General features: G+C 41.6%; 1 long non-coding RNA gene across 1 annotated transcript; it reads right to left on the bottom strand.

The window, feature by feature from the left end:
- Positions 1 to 1,867: 1,867 nt before the first annotated feature.
- Positions 1,868 to 3,819, bottom strand: LOC135245024 (uncharacterized). The gene is made up of 3 exons (XR_010327120.1): positions 3,354 to 3,819; positions 2,999 to 3,078; positions 1,868 to 2,748 (listed from the first exon to the last, which is right to left on the bottom strand). It is a non-coding gene; the product is annotated as an uncharacterized LOC135245024 (long non-coding RNA).
- Between the last annotated feature and the right edge of the window lie 3,187 nt (positions 3,820 to 7,006).

Below are 7,006 nucleotides of genomic sequence, written 5' to 3'. Positions count from 1 at the left end.
AAAATTGGATAAGTAATACGCACACTGTACGTAATTACTGGCCTACAGTGCTGTCTGACGATAATGCAGCCTGCGACAATTAATGGTTGCCGAGCTACGGATGTCTGTGTAAACACTACCTGCTATTTCACAACTACTACAGGTAATTGGATAGAAAAGTTTGGAACTACCCTGCAGTGCTTTTGTGGGTAATCACATGGAAGAAGAGCTTCTTGATCTTTTATATGCACACAAATACACAGTAAAGAGAGGCTGAAGAACATTACAGGAAACCACAGAGTGAATAGGGGAGCAGGCTGCGGGACAAACCTGCAGTCTATGCCAGTAGCTTTGTTTCCTTTAGTGAAAGAAAAAAAATAAATCTGAAGATTATATCACTATCAGCACCACATCTGGGTCATACTCCGAATGAACTTGAGCTGTGAAGAGATTTCAAGATGGCTGTTATCAGATTGAACGGACTGCAGCAGTGGTTCATAAGTTCAGGCCTGGCACACCCCTGTGTGTGCTGGTTTTCATTCCAACCGGAATTGAAATGACAGAATTTTAACAAGTTGTTCATTTTTCTTGATTAAAAGCTTTTCATGTTTAGGGGGATTATTTGCTCTCCCAAGCCACATTATGTCATTAATAGCTATACATGCTCTGAATAATAATAGCCAGTGTGTGTCTGTGTTCACATTGTTTGCAATATAATACCATAAGCACAATTACAAAAACACATTTTTTAATTCATCAAACTAAGGCTAATCAATAGGCTCCAAATTAGGTTGTGTTTAAGTTCTTTCAGAATTTTTGAATGAACTGTATTGATACAATGTAGGTTTGGCTCATTATCATTTGCATTGTCTTTGAATTCTTCATTATCTACCAAATGGTTAGTTTTTATTGACCATGGAAATTGTTCGCAATATAGAACACTTTTGTGAATGCAATATATATGTATATATATATATATATACACACACACACACACACACACACACACACATATATGTATATATATATACGTATATATATAGTTACTATAAATACGTTCTTCCCTTGTGAACCTCAGAATCTGTGAAAGCTATTCATGCGCACTCAATAGCAGTATATAGGATCAAATAAAACCTTTTCCCAACATTGCTGGGTATTATTTGTGTTTGTAACTGCAGGACAGGGAGAAGATTGGGTTATTGAATGATGCAGCATCCCTCGGCACCAAACTCACATGAAAACTCACCTCTTTATACAGTATAGTTTGTATACTTATTTGCCTTAAGCTTGGTTGCTCTCTACAGTATCTTTGGGTTAATTAAAAGCACTTTTTAATCTAATATTGCTGCACTGAGCTTGGATTTGTGACCTTGTTCAGCCCTGCTTCATGACACTCTCCTGTTGCACTTGGCAACGTGGAGTTTCGGTGATGTCCTGGGCCAAAAATGACCTCCACCCTTTGGCAGGGGGCCCACATGTGAACACTGAAATCTTTTCTGTGCCCCTTGGTTGATATGGAAGAGTACGTGACACATGGCATTGGCCTAAAATACCACACAACAGATAAGCATCAGCTCCACCACCCTGGCATAGATTTTACTGCCATGTGTTTTCTCCTTCTTTCATTCTCCCTCTTTTTCTCTCTATCTTTTTCTTTCTGCTTCTCACACACGCGTACGCGCACACGTAAACACTCCATATCTCTCTCCACCTCTGCAGACATTCTGTCTCGGTCAAGGTGAGGACAGGGGATCAGGGGAGTTCAGCTTACTCAGAGGGAGAAATAATGTATAATCTTACATTGGAACGGAATTGAAAGTTACATATGATAATATGCACGTTTCCTAATATAGGTAGCATTTGAATCATTACTGCAACCATTTTATTATTCCTTACAAAGCATTAATATGCAAATAACAGCAGTTACAGAACACTGTATGTGTGTATATGTGATTTTACAGTGCATTACAAAACGGCTGTCATAAAAGCTTCAGACCAATGGTTTCAATCCACATCATTTGAGGTAAATACTGCCTTTTAAAAACTCTTTATATATGGGAACTAATTTGCAAATTGCAGTTTAACTGCATTGTTATAATGATCAGGTTACACATTAACAAGCCTGAAAGACACATGGGGAAAAGGGGAGAGCATAAGAGCAAGAAATTACTAAAGAGGGGAAAATTAGGAGAGAATAGCATAAGAAAAAGAAGGAAAGAAAGTGTTTGTGTGTGTGTGTCTGGGTGTGGGTGTGTGCGTGGGTGTGTGTGTGTGTGTGTGTGTGCACGTGCGCATGTGTGTGTCAGTGTTTATGTGCGCGTGTGTGTGTCTGTGTGTCTGTGTGTGTTTGGGGGTGGGTTGCGTATGTGAGGGTTTTCCTGGTTTTAAACACTTTACTGCGTTCTAATCTTAATACTGCAGTCCAGTGAGATTCCTACTACACTTCCATGTTGTAATGTAATCGCTGCAATGCTGGGACAGCTTTAAGTGTCAGACAGAATGAGTCTTTACCTCCCCTAAAATAGTACTGGCATTGTTCACCGGCACTGTCCCATTGTGTTATGACATCGTTTTGCCAGCAGGTGGCACCAGATTAAACAATATGGAATGGAATCACATCAAAAACTCACCTGTTAAAAAAATCAGGTGTGTAGACAGTTACTCTCTTGGAAACAATTCAACTTCTATATCCTCTCCTCTCATCTTTGCACATGCATGCCGTGCCGCTGCAATCACGTCATCGCCGTTAGGTATATATTCTCATCATGTCTGGAAAAGATGAGACGGTGGATTTACAGCTCCCAAAAAGCAAACGATGAGCGTTGCGGTAAATTTGCTGATCTGGCACACATATGGGTCAGGTCTTAGTATTCCGTATCTCTGAGTGGGTCTGAAGTGATGACTCATTCCTCCCTGTTACGTCTCTTCAGACCCACAGAGTAAACACGGCGCAGATACGCATTACTAAAGGAGACAACGGTAAAACCGTAAAAGAAGCGTTTTCATAAAGTCTGCGCACCTTGTTAACACCCGCGGCCACACCTACCGTCTCAGGTGAAGTCACGTCTGCAGACCCAAAACCACCGGACTGCCTCAATCCTATCAGAGAGAATGAAAACTTCTAATTAGACTCTGGATGTAAAGACAATATATTCAATACACTCTAATAAATTAACTCCTTGAAATAAGTTAATAAAATACCAAAGAACATTTTGCCAATGTATTGCACAGTGTAAAGATCATAGCAGTCAGTTCACTGTTGTGCCATACATCCAAAAAAGGAATGCTATTTTTTTTCAACCGAAGAAGACAAATTTTATCAGACGAGTCCTGTCCTGCCAGTGTCTGGATCTTCTAAGAGGCCATGCTCTCACCTTTAATGCACCTAATGTCTGATTAGCCCTCTGCTTCCCTCCAAGTTTTCCAGGTATAGCAATGAGCATCAATTTCAATGGGTGGTTATGAAATGGCAACTTCCAGTGATGTCCTCCCATTCTATTTTTTCGCCCATCTTTTTCCACCTGTTTCTTGCATTCTCCCGCTGGGTTAATACTCATGATCACCCCTGCCCTCCTCTGTCGATATCCTTTTGCATCCACTTCTAACTTCTTTCCCTTTTTCGTCTCCTACTGCATGCATATATCATCTCTATAAACATCAACACCACGCTTGACTGTTTTTCACCTCTCTCCCTCTCCGACATGCTTCATCTCTATTTTCCATCACTGTCTTTCTTTCTTCCTCTCCCCCCGTTCTTCCTCTGTCAGTATAAATACCGCGGTGGGCTGTGAGGCCCAGAATAGCCGAGGGCAGGGATGGGCAGCAGGCACACGAGGGCCGCTGGCTCGCAGCCTCGTAGCTGCGCCATGCATGCCCGGCACGCTGGCCATTCCCCCAGGGATATGCCTGTCTTCTGTCTGCAGCGTCCTCTGGCTTCACCACACCACACAGGCAATTCTGTCTACACCACAGTCTGTCTGTCTGTCTGTCTCTCTCTCTCTCACATACACACACACACACACAAACACACACAGTCTGTCTGTCTCTCTCCCTCTCTCTCACACACACACACACACTGTCTATCTCTCTCTCTCACTCACACACACACACACACACACACAGTCTGTCTCTCTCTCTCTCTCTCACACACACACACACACACACACAGTCTGTCTGGTCTCTCTCTCTCACACACACACACACTCACACACACACAGTCTGTCTGTCTCTCTCCCTCTCTCTCTCTCTGACACACACACACACACACACACACAGTCTGTCTCGGTCTCTCTCTCTCTCTCTCACACACACACAGTCTGTCTCTGTCTCTCTCTCTCTCACACACACACACACCCCCCCTCTCCTTTCTCTCTCTGTCTAGCCCCGCTGAGTGTGACAGAGGGAGATAGAGAGAGAGTGGCTGGAGTTATACATTTTTATTCTATTTCATTGACATATTTTTATGTTTTAAATTTATTTTTTTAATTGTATAAATGTTGCAGTTGCTACTTCAAATGACTTCTTGTTTATCTTGTACATTTGGTGAATATTCATACATTAATTTTAACACAAATTAAGATCTTTTCAACCTTAACTCCAGCTGTACATGTTTAGATGATAGAAACTTTTTAGAGGCGATCCAGATTTAAGGGAAACCAACACAAAGCTCATTTTGGAGGAAATATGATAGAGTGAAATAACTTTGAGATGACGAGGAGGAAGGAAGCTGCCACAGTGGGTGATAACAAAACTAAAAACAAAACATTGGTACAATCATTGTGAAACCTTGAGTTTTATTTTCATTATCGTCACAATGATTTTAAACTATTATTCAAAAAAATTAGAAAGAGAGAGAAAGAGAGATAAAGAAAGTTGTTGAAAGATGGCGTGATCATACTTCCCACGCCCCATTTCTTGACTGAGTAATGGGAAGTGGAATGCCGTCGATCATATCAGGGCTGATTATGTTTATTGCATACAAACAAGACATATCTGCAATACATCGCATCTCGTCCTCAGACAGCAGTTTGGGTGGGAGAGGGAGAGGGGGTCTGGTGCCCGTGCGACAGTCTGGAAGTGTTTGAGGACTAAAAAAAAGAGAGATCTTCACTCTCTGCATGTAGTTACATTCCAGTAAGTGTGACAACGGAAAACAATGAATTTAAATGTTGTGAAATTCAAACTCTTAAATGTAACATAAAGCACTTGGTGGAGTATAGTTCCATATGAAATTAAATATGAAACACTAAAATGTTTTTATGGAAATATGCCTGTGACATACTGTATGCATGTGCATGCACATGCACGCACTCACACACACACACACACACATGCACACGTACAGGTACACACACATGCACAAGGCAAAAACCTAACATTACTTTTTAAGTGCTTGAACCCAATAAAAACTCTGTATTTAGGGAAAGTACTAAGGGAACACTTATGTAACATGGACACATTCCTGAGTGCGTTAAAGTGTGTTGCACGGTTTTGAAAAAGTACAGGGAATTGTAAAGTGAACTTTTCATAATATATCACATCACTCCTTTTGCACACAGACACACTGTGTCCCAACATACAGTATATGAACATATGTCACACAATCACACACACACACACACCACACATACACACAAGTGTGCGGGTGCGTGCTTGTTTGTGCATGTGTGCGTCTGTGTGTGTGTGTGTCTGTGTGTGTGCGTGTGCAGGTGTGGGTGTGTGTGTGTGTCTGTGTGTGTGCAGGGGTGTGTGTGTGTGTGTGTATGAGGCTAATAAAAGTATTTTAGCTGATGACTTGTTTTGAGCCACAGATAACCACCCCCAGACGGTACGGGTTGATCTTTCTCCTGAAGATTTACTTAAGGCCGTGTCACAGCCCCATTCCTTTTTAGGGGGGGGGGGGGAGTTGGGGAGTGGGGGGTTGGGGTGATTTGATGTACTATAACTGTACACTCATCCCCATCCCTAACCCCTTCCAGAATAAACTCAAACCACATGACAGACGCGCGTGCTTTGATCTGACTCCACGCGAAAATGGCGAGATACTGCCGAGTGTTTGCTTCCACATTAAAACGGCACGTTCTGACCAGCCATGTCTGAACACAGAGGGTTACAGAAAAAAGGACCTTTTGCCTTTTAATTTACTACAGACACTTAGAAAACCATCCCAAGGGGCTGCAATATTTACTGCTGGGATGGAGAGAATGGCAGCGAAAGGACTCCTTTACAAAGCACATGCACATATTGCACAATGTATCCAGCTCAGTTGGTTTCAAAGTCTTCATCTTTCTTTCCCTGTTGAGAAATAGTTTGACTGTACAGAGTGTGCTTGCTCCAGTCAACCACCAAAGTCAATAGTGCCAACAAGCAGAATACAATGACAAAGATGAAGTTTCTAATTAGTTGAAAACTAAACAGAAAAGCATCTGTCTGTTCTTTTTTTTAATATATAGTGTATGGAATAATTATCAGCAATAAGTCTGCAATGAACTACTAATACAGTAATCACAGGAATGGCCTTTTAGCATACTTAATAATTCATATTGCAGATATCATTAACAGCGCTGAAAGTTGGAACACATTTTCTGCACAAAGAGGAATTTATAGAGGCTCGGCCCAGTGCAGTAGACAAAGTCAAAGCTGAGAGAAAATCAGACCTGGGTCAAATACGTATTTGTTTTGGATTCAAATACTTTTCTACGCTTTACTGATCTTGACTGGTGTGTTGGAACCAATGAAATACTCTCAAAAAGTACAAACCCCACGTTCTGGTCATATTGGCAGGCTCAATTCCACCAGGCAAGATCAACAGAGCACAGAAAAGCATTTGAATCCAAAGCAAATACGTATTTGATGCAGGTCTGGAGAAAATGCACATACCTATGAAATGCACCTGACATTCAGCCAACACAAATCTCATCACCATTGTTACGTGGAGCGTCAGATCGTGTTGATATCGGTGATCTCACAGAGCTGTATCAGGAGTTAGGGAGTCAAACAAAAAGCTCTGCAAATGTATGTTCGATTC

The sequence above is a fragment of the Anguilla rostrata genome, chromosome 18 (genome assembly GCF_018555375.3).
Source record: "Anguilla rostrata isolate EN2019 chromosome 18, ASM1855537v3, whole genome shotgun sequence".
Taxonomy (NCBI): Eukaryota; Metazoa; Chordata; class Actinopteri; order Anguilliformes; family Anguillidae; genus Anguilla; species Anguilla rostrata.
This window is presented reverse-complemented; position numbering and strand designations above follow the sequence as displayed.